General features: G+C 44.2%; 1 protein-coding gene and 2 long non-coding RNA genes across 4 annotated transcripts in view; 1 reads left to right on the top strand and 2 right to left on the bottom strand.

Moving 5' to 3' along the window:
• Nucleotides 1-6,616, bottom strand: part of MYH9 (myosin heavy chain 9) — a 101,996-nt gene extending 95,380 nt beyond the window's left edge. Inside the window, exon 1 of one of the 2 annotated variants that reach the window (XM_050926268.1) lies at nt 6,433-6,616. The gene's annotated coding sequence lies outside the window, so the exon portion shown is untranslated. Of the gene's footprint in view, nt 1-5,371; nt 5,461-6,432 lie in introns of those variants that run through there. The other variant, XM_050926277.1, reaches the window with a different exon arrangement.
• The window catches only part of LOC127036544 (uncharacterized), an 18,795-nt gene continuing 8,169 nt past the window's right edge, over nt 5,573-16,198 (top strand). Inside the window, exon 1 of the long non-coding RNA XR_007770167.1 lies at nt 5,573-5,669. This is a non-coding gene — a long non-coding RNA (uncharacterized LOC127036544). The remainder of the gene's footprint in view (nt 5,670-16,198) is intronic.
• LOC127036582 (uncharacterized) lies at nt 14,345-16,146 on the bottom strand. The gene is made up of 2 exons (XR_007770183.1): nt 15,835-16,146; nt 14,345-14,687 (listed from the first exon to the last, which is right to left on the bottom strand). It is a non-coding gene; the product is annotated as an uncharacterized LOC127036582 (long non-coding RNA).

Raw genomic sequence — 16,198 nt, 5'->3', positions numbered from 1 at the left:
TTTTGGCTTATATCGAAGAATCGTAGTCCATACTGTCATAATCAGATGTGCACAAGGGAAAATTTAAAGCATTTTACATGGCAATTACCAGTAAGTGGAAACCAGAAAGAACTAGACAGTTATGGTTGATACAGCCACATATTTCCAGGTTTAATATTAACAATGCAATACATATCTGCATATATCTATGTAATGGTTATTCAAAAAAATCACATATTAAGTGAAATGAAGTTGTTTGGGAATTCCACTTTTAGGTGGCTGAATCATGACCATATACATGACTGTCAATATTACATGTGTGTGCGCATTTCACGTTGCCTGCCATACAATATCTTAAACTGCAAGATCAATTCTTCTGTACAAGACTTGTGTCAGGAAGTTAAAGAAAGCAGATAAACAACATTTTAGCATGCAATAGAAAGTTTAAACTTTTATGATGTTCTAGTATTAACATTTGTACTGCAATAGCACCTAAAGGCAATAACCAGTTTGGCACCCCATTTTGCAAAGCCTCTACAGACATAGCATGACAGTCCCTGCCCAACAGAGTTTACAGCCAAAAAGCCCTCACTACTTCATCCTAAAGTTCACTTGGGAAACCATACCATTTCATAGACAGTTACCAGCTACATTTTGGGGTCGGGGGGATAATAAATAAATGTTTTAGTTACATTTCAGAGTGCAAGATTAAACCACCACCACGACTACTACAGCGTTGCTGTAAAATCAGATCAGTGACTCCAGTTCACTTCTGCTCAAAGCAGCACCAAGCATGCCACTAAAAATCACTCAGATGCAAAAGCAGCCATCCTCCTAAGATAAAAAAAGCCTGCATTCTAATAGTAAAGCCACCTGCATATCCTGGACATCCAGGCTGGTCAAGAGATAGCATAAACTCAAGTAAACAGGCGCATTTAAAGAAAGTTAAAATCACATTATCTTAAATTGTGTTGTATCACTAAACCCAACTACAGAGACAAACTACAAGAATACATTTTAATTAAGAACAAACAGGAAATTGCAATCTTGATTATCTGACAAGAGAAACAGTTCCTAGCCAAATACAAGAAATCAAAGTTGTAAGCTTTGCCTGCACCAAAGATTTTTCTATCAAAAATAGAACCTGCCTTACAAATCTGAATATCTGCTTTGCATACATTCAAATGAGAACTGTAGTTCCTGTGTCTTAACCTAGATCATATGGACTTCTTGCTGAGATTGATTAGTAAAACTGTAGCTTTTGATAAGCAGCAGAATCCATGCCCATCTTGATCGTGACAAATGTTTCTAAACTGTTAAATTTCTCTCAATATATGCTACTGTTCATTTGTTACAGATTGTTGCTGGTCACCCATCCACCTGGCTCTAGACTCCTCTACTCCTTAGTAAAGTCCCTAAATAAGCTGCTTGTGTACACTGTAACTAGATACTAATTTTCTTTTGAAGGAAGATGAAGCCACAGAGCTCCAGCAACACAAATCCCACAGAAGTTATGAAATATGCCTTTGCATACCATAATACCTTTCCTCATCCAACATAATGCATATTTATTGCCTGTGTTTCCTGCTACTGTATGAAGTGTTGTTGTAGCCGTGCTGGTCCCAGGATTCGAGAGAGACAAGGTATGGTAACCATTTTTATTGGACCAACATTGGTTCATGGAAGACACAAGCTTTTGAACTATACAGAGCTCTTCCTCAGGTGTGGGGAACTATTATTTCAGATAAATATGCCAGGGAGTTCTATAGTTACAAGTTTGTTGTGCTTAGACACATTGACATAAGCAATACATAATGCAAGAACAAAAGAACTAGTTTACTGAAGTAACTAGCAATGAAATTGTTCAGAGTTTTATTAATGGAAAATTGCAAACTCCACTACCCCTTTGGTCTTCTTTAGGAAGCTCAGGGAAAAAGCAGCATGCTGCCTGGGACAGTAACAGATTCAAGAGGCAATGACTGAAGGCAGGTACATGGTGTATGCTGTGGAGAGAATATGGGGTGGTATCAGATCAGATGTTGTTATCCAAGAGTACTGTAGTGGCATAGCAACAGGAATCAGTGTTGAGAAGATCAACATTTTGAGAACTCAATACAAGTTCCCACAGCCACGAAATGACTTAAAAGGGAAAGTGTGCATGAAAGGGATAAAACATAATTAAACATGGGCATAGAGATTAACAAACCTGTAGTTAATGTACTCCTAATTTACTAGGACACACCCATTCATAATAACTTCCAGGGTAGACGTTGCGTTTGCATGTGACTACATACAGTTTGTGTTATTGGATACCATTTCAAGATCGGTTGTTAGTTTCTACATCCTTTTGCACAAGAAGACTGAATTAGTCCTACTGGACGGCATGCTCAGACCAAAAAGAAACTGAAGATGCAAGGTCACCTCAAGCCAGCACACAACTAGATTGATTGCCAACAAAAACAATGCTGCTGCAGGCAATGTAATACTATTACAGCTTTATCCCAGCCCACAGGAATTACTGAAAATGAACACAAGGAAAATTTTTCTCTAACACTTATTATACAATGCAGCTGTTTGCACGTATGCTTTAAATTGCAAACAAACATCAGGCAAGTGGGTGAACAAAATATACACATTAGAAGCCAGGAAGAACCCTCAGTGCCATCTAGCATTCCTTCAGATTAAGCACTGCACTTACAATGAACGAAACCACGGCCAATCTTATGTTCAGTCTTGAGGATTCAGACTTCTTTCAGAAATTCACACCAGTTTCTGGACCTTGAAGTTTAGCTGCTAGAAAGCTTCTCCTATAAGACAACCTGAAACTGCCTTGCAAGAATGTAGACCTACTACAGAAAAGTTTTCGATCATAACTCTTAATTCCTCTTTAAATCCTAGATTAGCCATAAGAGAGTGCCTGTACCTCCAAACAGGTCCATTTTATGATCTCAGCATGGTAAAGTCATATATATTCCTAAAAGTTACATAATCCTGGGCAAGAGAAAGATTCAGAAGGCTACTCATACTCAAGAGTCTTAAAGTCATTCCAGCCTAATCAGACAGTTAGAGGTAGCAAAACTCAGAACAAACTAGTCACACTGTTCATCTCCTAGCAACTCAGCATATTGCGAAGGTCATGAGACAGACAGACACCTCCCACAGACCGGTATCCAATCAGTGTCTGAAATATTTTAGACACTACAGCAGCTCTCTCTCACACACACACATTTTCAAACACAGCTAGCCATGCAGGCATGTACATTCATGTTCTCACCTTCATGGAGATGGTTTGGAAGAGAATTATCCTATGAAATAGGGTTGGTTGCATCATTTAATATGGCATTTTTAAAGCAAGACCAATAAAATCATGCTTCGTGCTTTCATGCTGCCTGTTACAATACTAATACTAGGCCTAAGCAGTCAGACTATGAGCATTTGCATTATCAGCATGCTTCACTGCTTTAAACACCTGCAGCTTTTTTTTTTTTTTTTTTTTTTTTTAAAAACACACACTTCACAGAGAACATTAGAAAAACTTGCAACTTAAGAGAAGGGCTAGTTACCATTTACTACAGAGTTTTAACACAAGATCTTCAGTACCCTGGCATTTTTCATACCAGGGAAACAAATGCTTAGGAGGACATATGGGGTAGGTTTACACTGCAATTAAAAACTCAGTGGCTCACAGGGCTCAGGATAAGGGGCAGTTTAAGTGCAGTGCAGACACTGGGCTGCAGCCCAGGCTCTGGAACTCACACCTCACAAGGTCATAGAGCTTGGGTTTTTAATTGCAGTGTGGACATACCCATAGGTGACTGAAGTCTCCAAAGTGAAGGTATATGTACAGTGTCTTCTCTAGTGCTACACAGTGGATAAAAGCAGCAAAGAGTTCTGTGGCACCTTATAGACAATAAGTGACATATAACTCTCTGCCGCTTTTACAGATCCAGACTAACACGGCTATGCCTCTAATAGCGGATAAACCATTTCCTGGCCTTCTCATTATTTACAAGCTGCTTTACAATGTAGGCTTAGTTTGACGTTACATCAACTTGTTTTGTTTAGCCCATTTTAAGGCAGCCAATCAGAATAGATCTAGAAAGGATGAGAAAAATTGTATAGTCTCAACAGCCACAACTGCCTCTCCTAGAATAAAGATGTCAAGCTGACAAGGGTCTAACCACTTTACTGAAAGTTTAACTTGAACCAGAAATGAAGTAAGCAGAACCATACTCCTAGGATCAATAACTTGGAAAGTGAGATAAGACTGCTCTGACAGAAACCCATCAAGGCCGGGGTTTGTCCCTCTGGAATAAGAGTAATCAGCAGAAAAACCTAATACAAGTATCAGTCATCCTATTATTTATAGGAGAACAGATGTGCGCTATATGGCCATGCAAGCCTGAGGACAAGGTCACTACCTTCTCCTGAAAAAGGACAATATCAGCTCTTGGCAAGACAAATTAAACATTGAGAGAGGACACTACACAAGAAATTCAACCTTGTTAGTCATATCCAGTTTAAAAGGTTCAGACATTTCACAGCTATTTATCTGGTGCCATTCATGATTCTACACTGATTCCAACAAAACTACTGAAAATCTTAGACAAAAGATTTTTTTTTTGTAGTATCTGCCTGCAGATTATGCACATACACTGAAGTAATCCAGACTGCTCAGGAGAAACAAGGCACCGTAACTTGCCTCTACTGATGTGAAGCTTCCATGACTTTAGGTAAACTGTACAGTTTACCACAGATGTAGCTTCAGAGGCAATTTCACATAGCTCAGTAGTAACATGGGCTGTTAGAATAACCTTGCACAACTTCAAAGCACTTAATTACTAAAGTAGCCCCACTGACTTGTATTTAGTGTCTTTTCTTCCAAATATTACCTCTCTCAACACCCCACAAAGCAGAAACATTTGCTTGTCGCATCTCAGCTAAGCATAAGATTTGAGTGCCATAACTCCAGGAAGTGGGCATATGAATCAATACAAGGCTGCATCGAGGTTTGCAGCTTTCATTGGAGTGCCACAGATAAAATTAACTTAGTCACATTGTTACCTGGTGACTAAGTTAGAAAGTATCTTTACACAAGTACTAACATTACAGAGCTTTTACTTTTAACTTACAAAGTAACTCAAAAGGCATCAAACCTATGCTTAAGGGAAGAAATTGTATTTTAAGAAGAGTTACGGATGTGTGCTTAATCCTAGAACCAAGGTTCATAAAGCTCCACACCTCTATGTAAATTACTCTGTACGTTCTTTACAGAAAAGGGCAGGATGTCATAGCTTGCTAGTTTGGACTCTTTCTAGGACAAGATCAGTTCAGTTTCGAAGTTCAAACCTATCATGCTGTTACTTAGCACATCAGTATAGATAAGACAGACCTGATAAACAGTCTCTCTCACAAAAACTTAAGGTTCTTAGCCCACTCTGGGTGCGGCCAGGCCAGAAAGACTCAAACAGGAAGAAAGCAATGCAGATAAGCACAAAGGTGATTCAGCAGGACGACGGGGCTGGAAGAGGGTACCAGTAGCCATTGTGAGAACTGCCTCCTTAACCTGACCAGTGCATCTTGGTACATGAAACTACAGTGTATTCAGCAGAACAAGATCCCGCTTTAAGGCTCATTTCACGCGGCGGCGAGGCAGATCAGGACAGGAGCACTCCTGATTAAACCCATGGGTACGTTTCAACCTGGGGGGGGGGGGGCAGCTTGTTTCTTCCTACTCCAAGCGGAGGCAGGTTGGTAACAGAGCTGGAGGGTTTCCCTCTGGTGCGCTGGGACGGGCTCGGAGAGTCCCGCGCTCCCCGAGCCTTTGCACACTACAAGCTTCATCCTGCCCTGTCACTCCCGCCCCGCGGCTGGGCTAATGAGGAAGCCTGGCTCGGAGGGCGGAAGCCAAGCCCATTGCAATGTCTGCCGCGGGACTGGCAGCCCGTGACTCAGGCGGGAGCCCTGACAGCTGCCAGACGCTCCCTTCGCCCGCCCGTTACTCGCGCGCTGGGGCGGCGGGGGGGGGGTTGAAGAGAAAATTAACCCGCGCGAGCGGCACCCACCCGCCGCCGGGCAGGCACCGCCCGCGGCACAACGCCGCCCCCGCAGAGAGGCGCGGGCACGTGCTCCGCCGCCCCGGGCCAGGGCTCGCCTTGTGGGCAGGGCTGCCAGCGCGCTGCCCTGCACGGGGCGGGGGCCACCTCCGTGCCCCTGCGGATGCCCCGTGTCCGCTCTCCGGCCGGGGGGGAGACGGCAGGTAACGGCTCTGCCGCCAGGCCGGGCAAAGCCACTGCTCGGGCCCCAGCCCACTGGCGAGACAAGCGGCTCCCAGGCACCGGAGCAGACCCGCCCGACCCTGCCCACTCTCAAAGCCGCCAGCGCCACCCTGAGAACCAAGCGCGAGCGCTGCGTTCCTCGTCCCCCCCCGCGCCGCCCCCGCCCGCACCTCACCTGAGTCCGGTCAAAGCCTGGGAAGAGCCGCGGCGGCGGCGGCGGCGGCGCCTGCTCCTTGCGGTGAGAGACTGGTCCTCGGGGCCGGTTCCTTGCACAGACTCACCGCTAGCCCACCGCGCTGCTCCGGCTTTAACACCTCCAACTCCCCGGCACTGCGAGGTTTCAAGCCGGGCGGAGCGGCCGCGGCCAAAGCACAGTTCCGCCCCATTTCCATATCATCCACCAATAGAAATACGGGTTGCTTCTGATTGACTCCGCCCATAACCAACAGCGGTCGAGGTGGTGCCTCTAGGAAGAGGGGGGGTCTAACGCTCGTAAGTGAAGAGCCCAGCCAATGGGCGCTCAGTCTGGGAGGAGCGCAGATTGACAACTAGGCCAGCCAATGAGGACTAGCGTCGGCCAGCCGAGCGTGTCCTGTTGGTGCGGGGAGGATCAGAGGAGCTGATAGGCGGGGGAGGGAGAGGGCAAGGGTAACTGTGTGGCGGGGAGGGCAGAGAGTAGCCTCCCCTCCATGCCCCGCAGTCACCACAGCCCTTGTGAAGCACAGGCACAGCTACACTCCCACAATCCCCTTCACCACCCCACCAGCCCCTGGGTGGCAGCGCCAGGCCTGTCCCATGGCCCTGCCCTTCCTCTGGCATCTACTCCACCAGGGCCGGCTCCAGGCCCCAGCGCGCCACGCGTGTGTTTGGGGTGGCATGCTGCGGGGGGTGCTGTGCTGGTTGCCGGGAGGGCGGCAGGCGGCTCCGGTGGACCTGCCGCAGGCGTCCCTGCAGAGGGTCCGCTGGTCCTGCGGCTCCGGTGGAGCATCTGCAGGCACGCCCGCGGGAGATCCACCAGAGCCACGGGACCGGCGAGTGGCAGAGCGCCCCCCGCGGCATGCCACCGTGCTTGGGGCGGCGAAATTGTTAGAGCCGGCTCTGCCTCCACCAGGGCCAGCTGGGAGATCCCTAAGCCAGGTGCTACTGGGCCCATGCTGGGCAGCTCCAGGTTATTCTGGAATTCTTCATTTGTAAAAATTACAATTCTCTGCCAAAGCAGCAAAGAATCCTGTGGCACCTTATAGACTAACAGACGTTTTGGAGCATGAGCTTTCGTGGGTGAATACCCACTTCTTCAGATGCATGTGATGGAAATTTCCAGGGGGAGGTATATATATGCTAGCAAGCAAGCTAGAGATAACGAGGTCAGTTCAATCAGGGAGGATGAGGCCCTGTTCTAGCAGTTGAGGTGTGAAAACCAAGAGAGGTCACTTTAAAAACCACAACCCGCTGGCCAGGGCCAGCCTAAGCAGACCGTTTCTTTCACTGGGTGGTTTCCAGTGCCTTCCCTTTTTTACACAGTGTATGCCTCAATATCTATGCCTCAATATCTCCTGCCTTCTTTCTCGTTTGGGGCTGGCAGAATGACAGCCTAGGTTTCAGGCTCCTCTGATGGGGTATATTCCTGGTCCTCCAAAGATCTTGCCAAAATTGTCTAGGAAAAAGAAAGCAAAGCCTAATATTTCTAATGTGAAAAATAACTAGCTTTATAGATCAGATATTCTTAACCCATTTTTAAGGAGCAGGAAAGGGCACAAATCAATTTTTCTTTGTTTTACAATTGGTCTTTAAAAATAGGGACCATTGAAAGGGATTACAAAATGAATGGAGAAACAGAGCTGTGGAAGGATGGAGGTGATGTGGTTTTGCATTCTTGTGCATGCAAGAACATAGACAACAACACTCTTCACTTCCTGAAATTTAGAGACCTGGGATACAGGGAGGTCACAGAAGAGGGGGATGTAATAGACAAGATGAGAGGTGAGAAAGAATGGTTAAGGCTTTCAGAAAACAGTGGCAGTGAACCATGAACAATGTTGCAGAAGTGTTGATAGGACTACTTAACTATTAATTATTAGGGTTGGGGTTACTATATATGTATCAGTCACTTTACAGGTAAATAAAAATACAAGGTACTACCCATATAGAGCTCATAACAGCCTTGTGAGGTAGGCAGATTCACAGGCATAGACAATATAAAATAAAGAAAGATCAAGGATCATACTAAGCTTATCTACAGAAGAAGCAAATGAGAGAGACTTCAACTGAAAAAAGAATTAGAAGAAATTAAGATGTGTTTGAGCAAGCATTTCTTGCCCAAGAAAAGCACTTCTGTCTTAGATTTATCTAAGGAAGTTGAAACAAAGCTACAAAAAGTTTACTTGATCATGCCACAAAAGGTGGAGTGGGAGCAGTGAGTAAAGGTGATGAAAGATATGTGCAGCTAAGTAATAGAGATATAAAAGTGGTATTGTTAAAGATACAGATGAGTGAGAAAAATGCTGGTGGAAAAGAATAGGAAGGCTGAAAATTTAACTCTGTGGGACTTCATATAGGACAGGTCTTGGTATAGAAAAAGAGCTACCAGCAGAGACAGAGAATGCAAGCGAGGTAGGACAAGAGGGAACCAGGGACATATGCATAATCAACAGTATTCATGCAGCCCAAGATGATGGAATGGTCCATTATGTCCAAGGATGCATGTAGAAAAGAGAAGGAGCCATCAGTAGCAGCATAAAAAAAAAGGCTGTTTACTACTGGAAAGTAATTTAAATTTTATGGCTGGAGTGAAACTGAGATTGAAAATGGTCAAAGATACTAATGTGCAATAAGCTATTAAAGAATGAGAGGAAGCTGCCTTCCCAACCACTTGGCTGAGAAAGGAAAAGACTATAGAGAGGAGAGTAGTTAGGACCACAGTTACTGCAATTTTGCACCCTCTTTTCCCTCCTGGAAAAATGTCGAATTTCTTTTGAACGTTCTTAATTGTTCTCTAATGCTAATATTTCTGTGTGTAAGGTGATTTAGGTTTGAAAAGGCTAGTTTCCTTTGCTTGTTTATTTGTTAGCACCAGATTATGCATGCCAGTTACACTGTACAGAGACTTTTGTTTTGTGGTGGCAGCAGTCTGAAAAGGAGGAATCCATACAAAAGTGTAATCAAAAAGTTTTCCTGCGAAGCCATGCAAGTTGAGTGCACCTGTTATGTCACAAAAGCTCATGCAATTTTTATTTGATCCTTCTGACCAGTTCCAATCATAACGTTTATTGCTGGACAATATGTGCAAACAGCATCCTTTTGGAAGAACAAATCTGCCACTGTCTTTATCTGAATTTTAAGTCATCACCTCCTCAACAACTAACCAGCAGTATCCAGAATTACCCGGTGTCTGGAAACACCTTTTTCCTAGTCAATCAGCATTCAGGTTTTAGAATTCTGAAGCACATCTTCTCCTAGGCAATTAGCACCCAGAGTTACAATTGTCTCCTCACCAACCAATCAGCTTCCAGGATACCCCAATCTATCGGGGATTGTGGATTGTTGAAAACACTGTTTCCTCTCGCCTGTGTTCAGGAATCAAACCCAGGTCTCCCAAATAGCACCAACCCAGTACATTTTGAAATGCAATCACATCATCTATGAAAGATTTCCTGTCTAATGTGGTGAATGTAATCTTCCATACATATTGACTGTCAGGGGGTACTCCATGGTCATTTGTTTTTCAACTGAAGTATTGTTCTGCATAGAAAATGGAAATACCCTTCTTCCTTCCCTTATAAACACAAACCCTGCCCAACTCTGATTTCTCTTTAAGCTTGCCCTTCATTTTGCTTTAATGGATTTGGCACCATGGTGACTGATCCAACTCTAGAAACACACTGTTCTGGGGGTGTTTTGCTCTGCAGCCACTTGATTGTTCTCTGGAAGTTCGTGACTATGCTCTGGACCAAGTGTGCTCAGTGCATGTAATGAGGCAGGCTGCCAGACATGCTCTGTGCATATATTGCACCAGGTCAGATATTCAGATATGTCAATGGCTTTAATGTGCTGTGCCAGGCATGTAAGGCACTGGGCCAAATATTTTAAGTGCAACCTCTTTTCTTAAGCTAATCTAAGTTAGGTCAGGATTGAGGCTCATTGGCAAGGCAGAGAGAGAGAGAGAGAGAATGTGTGTGTGTGTGTGTGTGTGCTTGAACTTCTCTTGCACAAGCTGTACCATTTCTGAGATAAACAGGGGATTCAGTCTCCAAGCCTGTCAAACAGGCCCGCATCTCTGGCCAGCAACTAAATACACTTTAATAATGAAAACACTCTCCTAATGTTTTGCAGATAAAATCTCTGCTTTTATTTTGCAGTGTTTCTAGCCAAAATTTGATAGAATTAAAGGAGAAAAGAGACAAGGGAGTAAAGTTGTTTACCTCAGAAAAGGCGTATTGCTAAATGGTAACCACAGGGACTTTGTTAAGAAACCACACGTGTACAGAGCTGCAGAATGTCACAACATAGCTCTGTGGTGTCTGAAATACCAACAAAGGGAACTTCACTGAAAGTCTAAAATTTAGGGTCCCTCAAGAATGTTCAGTATTGGCTTTATAAAGCTGTAGCAAGTGCTGGTGGCTGCTACAGGTGCAGGTTATAGCCTGAGTTCACACACGATAACAACAGGAGACAGCACTTTGGAGGCAGATGCATGGGAGAACGGAACAACATGCATTATGAATTTCTTCATTTACTACTCTCTCTTTCCCTATGTGCCCTGAACTGTATCCATTCAGTGCCAAATCTTTTTGGGAAAGTCATTAACTGTTAGAGAGCACACAACTTCCCTTTCCTATATATGCCCATGCCCCTCCACTCCTCTCCAGTACAAGAACCAGATTTCAGCTCTTTGATTACTGGCAGAGGAGAACCATGAACTTAAAAACAAGAAACAAGACTGGTTCCATGTCCTAGAGGTTAGCACTTTAGATGACCTAGGTTTGACTTCTGGTCACCTGAGCTTGAGTTTTGGTTCCGCTCACTTGAGTTATGGCAGGGGACCAGAGCACTCTGCAAAGCTGTACAGAAGTTGTGGGCTCAATGGCTTGTCCTAGTGTGTCACTCCTGAGGCCAGAGGGAATGTGCATGATGTGCTGTAGTTTTAATGCAGCATACTGCCTATAAAATACAGCGGCTTCATGCCAGTCTATGGTAAAATCCTGTCAAATGTGCCCCCGCAATCCACTCACTTTTGTGCTAAGTGAATGAATAGAAAGATTCTTCATAACCTGCTAAACTCCTACCCCATCACCACAGTTCTTGCTTCTGCTTTAACAAAGAAGAAAACTCTGGTCATTTTCTTAACACATTAGTGACAAAGTCCACAGCAGAATATCACATGCATCCAACATCTCTGCTCTCAGTCGAGTGGGATGCAATTAACATTGAAAGATTTCCTGTCTAATGTAACTTGTTGTTACATGTCTAGAGTGTTTCCCCTGCACTCCAGCAGTCCTCCCCAGCAGACAGCACAGATACTACAGTGTAGAAACTACCATTTTGGGGGATAATGTTACAGCACAGTTGTACCTTGACACAACTGAAACATGGTTTTATCTTCTCCAGAAATACACTTAAATGAAGGCTGTATTCCCATCTCAGGCAGAGGACAATCTTGTCAGGTCTGATGGAGCTTATGATTTCCTCCAAATGCTGTGTTGGGATTATACCCGCATGATGTAAAGTTGGGGAGACCACATTCCTGACCTACTCACTAACAAGAATGTCTCAGAGCATGCTTACAATCTAACCTACTCTACAGATTTCTAATGTGCCCATTATTGTAATCTCTTAGAGCATGCACAGTACTTGTTTTTTACCCTCATTCTCATTTCCAGCTCCTCTTGCCCCATTTTCTTCCTGTTCAGCATTTGCTACCTGGCTTTCAATATCATGCAAGGCTGTCATCCAGTGAAACTGCACAAAAGGGCCAACAAAGGTAAGGATCACCAAGCAAAGGTATCTATGTGCCAAAGACTAGACCTGGGCTGTGAGCTGTCTTCCTGCCTCTGGTTCACCCAGACCTCACCAGAACATCTTTAGAACACCTCCTGTTGCCTACATAACATAAGACAAGAATAGTGGCTCTTTACTTCTTAATACCTATTTCAGTAGCAAATCAGCCAGTGAGAAACACTCTAATCTTAGGCCTGTACGTCATATCCTCATCTCACCACCGCTGTCTCACAGTTCTGTGGCTTTACAATTGTTTCAGGATCTTTCTCAGCATCTCAGACACCATCTCTTCCTCCTCCCCTTTCTCAGAGAGGGTAAGAAATGCTTCAGATTCCTGAGTTTAGAAGGACGTGGGGGCATTCTTCTTACTCAGCAAAGGGATAAAGCTGAGAAGAGCAGAATAATATCCCTTCCCAACCTCCAACCCCCTCTCCCCCACTCCCCAGCCATCATGTTTATGGAACTGGGATGGCAAACAAACTTGCCTGCCTTAACAGGACACTGAGAAAAATGACAGACTCTAAAGTAATTGTAAGATCCAGCTAAATGCTACTTCTCTCTCTTCAGCCTGGTTGGGCTATGTGGAGATTTCTGTGAGAGCCACTACCTTCCTTTGTAGGCTGAGTCTTGGATGAGGTAAAATGTAGCACAAGAAGTCCAGTCACTAGACAGGGAGACTCAGAGAATTGACTGAAGTGGTGCCATTTGGCAGATATAACTGTGTTCTTCCTAGTCCAACAACCCAGTAACATGAATGGTGTTTAACGATTTCTTACATTGTTCTCGGTTATTTTCTATGGACCTCTGACTGAAAGACTATGAAAGGAATCTAATTGGAGATGGGTTTGTTTGTTTGTTTTTTAATCTCTTTTCTTTCTTCCCAAGGTTCAAACAGTGGGAGCAGAGGAAAATAAGTTAGTCCTGGGATTCAGTGGAGTGGAAGGAAGGGTGCCCCTAGATTTGGTATGGCACCTCTCCTTTCTTAGATTGCCATATGACCATTTGTTCTGTTGACACTGCCTTCCCAGTTAACATTAGGTTTGGTGTTTGCCTTGGGCTTAACCTTCAGTGGTAATTAAGACCAAATATTTGCACACATTAAAATGGCTCTGTGGTTTTCATTCTACCCTATTGACGAGGACAAAATGAGACTAGCCTGAAATATTCTAGTATGCCCCAAAGGTCCCAGGAGTGAGGAATTTTCCAATACCGTAGGAGTCATTTTGAGTCTTATCATGACTTTGCTGTCATGCTGGGGATCACAACCTTGGTAGTTCACAGCTATCCTCAATTAAAGAGACTCCCTCTGGCTGCCAGCAATCAAACTGGTCCAATCAAAGCCATTCTTTTTGGCTTTGGGTATAGTGCCAAAGGTAGAGCTATAAGTCTGGTAACCAGTTAGTGTCTATGTGTGGAAGGATGGTTCAGTATTCCTTCCCAGTAAGTATTCACCCTCAGCTGTGGGAATGATTTAAGCTGCATTCTTTATCAGTGGATGCTACGTACTTTATGCATGCAGCTCAACTGCTTATGTTGTAGGTCTTGTAAACACTCCCACCAACACTTGGTATCACACGTTGCAAGCTTTATGCATCTGGAGTCACTACATGCTTTGTTCAAGTATCCTACCTGTGTCTCTGCCAAGATTTCCTCCCACATTTGGGACTTTTCTTCTGCTCTCTAGCAAGCCTCCTCTAATCTCCTACCATGTTGCCAACTTCTCCTGCCTCCCACTATCAGCTTAGACCATTCTATACTGCCCAGTCATCTATTCCTCTCCCTCCCTTCCTTCTGAAACACATGGCTAGAGTGGGGAGCTGAGTACAGCTGAGCTAAGGCAACTGTTCCTTGTTTCTCTTCAACTAGTGTGTGCTGTCAGATGTGCAGAGGGAGAGGCAGCCTGGGGACAACAGATGCTTGAACTGACAGTATTGCCATTCAAGACAGAAGCATTAGCACTGTGGGAGGTGGAAAGATAGCTCTGGAGACCCACTGAGGAGTTATCACTTTAGGAGATAGGTGATATTGACGGAGATATACTGAGGTTTCTTCCCTGCAGGAAGTTATCTTTCAGCAGAGAGGCCGATAGAAGCTCCAGTTAAACCACCTGACCTTTTAATTCCATTTATCAAAGCACTTGCGGATTCCATTTCCAGTGACAAGCCTAGAATGAAGAAAGCATCCTGAGTGTTTTAATAAACACACAGCCCCTGTAAAGAGTAATGAGGCATCCATTGGCCCCTGGGCTGGAAGAGCCTGGGGCTGACACCAATTCCACAGGTATTTTTCAGATATCAGGAAGTATGAGAGTGTTGGATGAACCAAGGTCACAGAAAAGATGGAGTCAGTGGCCTTTTGTTGGTCTTGGGACATTCCACAACTGGGGGAAGGAGGTGAATAGACTCCTGCCGGGACCAAGGTCTGCTACTTTCTGCTCTGGTTTATGATAAAGGTGTTTTGGAAGATTATTTTTGGGGCTAAGAAAAATGTGGTGAAGATGCAAAACACAAAATAAAAAGATAATCCCATTCCCCTCCACCCAGTGAATCAATAAACCTACGTCAGGAAATATTCTTGTCCACTCCCTCTTTCCATTGTCTGTTTATTCATAACTTAAATGTATGTAAAGCATGCTGAAACCACTTTTATTTTGCTGCTCTGCTTCCTATAAATGTAGTTTAACAGCTATGAAGTCTAAGTACCTGCATGTACTTCACAAAGGCCTATACTGCTCTTTGAGTCTTCATAAATGAATGTAGATGTATAAAGACCTATTGTCTTGCTGCAAAGCTTTTGAATTTAAAAAACCTACTCCTTTAGATGTGGGAAGGAAGAAGCAGAAAGATGAACAAATGATTCAACTTTCTCACAAAAATTATCCTACCAAACACAACAATCCAAAAAAACATCCACAGCCCCACCACCACCACCATATGAATTCCTACACATCACAGAGTATGAGCCTAGTGTTAAACGGGACCCACAAGGGACATATAAAACATTGGAGTTGTGCCATTTTTTGCTTAAGAAAGTAAAGGTCTAAAAGGATTCTTCCTCCCCTGCAAAAAAAAAAAGGGTGTGTGGATTCCGCTTCTTTTTTTACCTTAGGAATATTAGCAATGCTGAGGCTGTGATCTGGCTTCGCTAGAGCAGTGGTTTTCAACTTTTTACCGTTTGTGGATGCCTAAGAATATCAAATGAAGGTGCAGACTCCTTTTGAAATCTTAGACATAGTCTGTGGACCCCTCAATGGTCCAGGTTGAAAACCATTGTGCTGGATGATCTCTTGGATATTTCGGAGCATGTTCAGGTGGAGTGTGGAACCTCTAACAAGGTTCCTTGTGGAGTGTTAATTAGGCACCGGAATTAACAAATACCCAAAGACTCTTAAAGAGTATCCTTTCCCCTCTTAATAGCTTAACTTTGACTTTCATGTCATGCCATTATGCCACTAGTCCTCCACGCACCACAGAGTCTCCAAGGGCAGATGAGACCGGGATTTGTAATGTAAAAATCAAGCAGAAAAAGAAAGGATAGAAAAATTTCAAAATTCCCTTTTGCAACATAAAGGACAAAAGGATACAGGTTCTTTGCAGGCCACCTTTAAAAGTCTCCTTTCAAAAGAGAGTCCTGATTTTGTGTTTCCTGGGATGCACTCTGTGGGGAAGGGAAGAACCTGAACTGGATTTCTGTGCACCTGGGATGGACTCTGGGTGCAGCCCCCTGGGAGGAGAGGAAGAAAACTAAGGGTGACTGAGAGCTGTGACCCCTCCCATCACTCTCCATTAATTTGGCTGGTAAGACAGAGTGCCCTGTTTGGCACCCAGTGTATTCCTTTCATCTTCCGTGCTCCCTGAGTGTCTGCTCAACACACCTTCAGGCACACAGCAGCATAGAGCTCCAACAGGGAAAGGAGTGGCCTCTGCCTTCCCCTTGCAAACTAATGC

The sequence above is a fragment of the Gopherus flavomarginatus genome, chromosome 1 (genome assembly GCF_025201925.1).
Source record: "Gopherus flavomarginatus isolate rGopFla2 chromosome 1, rGopFla2.mat.asm, whole genome shotgun sequence".
Classification (NCBI taxonomy): Eukaryota; Metazoa; Chordata; order Testudines; family Testudinidae; genus Gopherus; species Gopherus flavomarginatus.
Note: the sequence above shows the minus strand (reverse complement) of the source record. Positions and strands in the feature narration are given on the sequence as shown.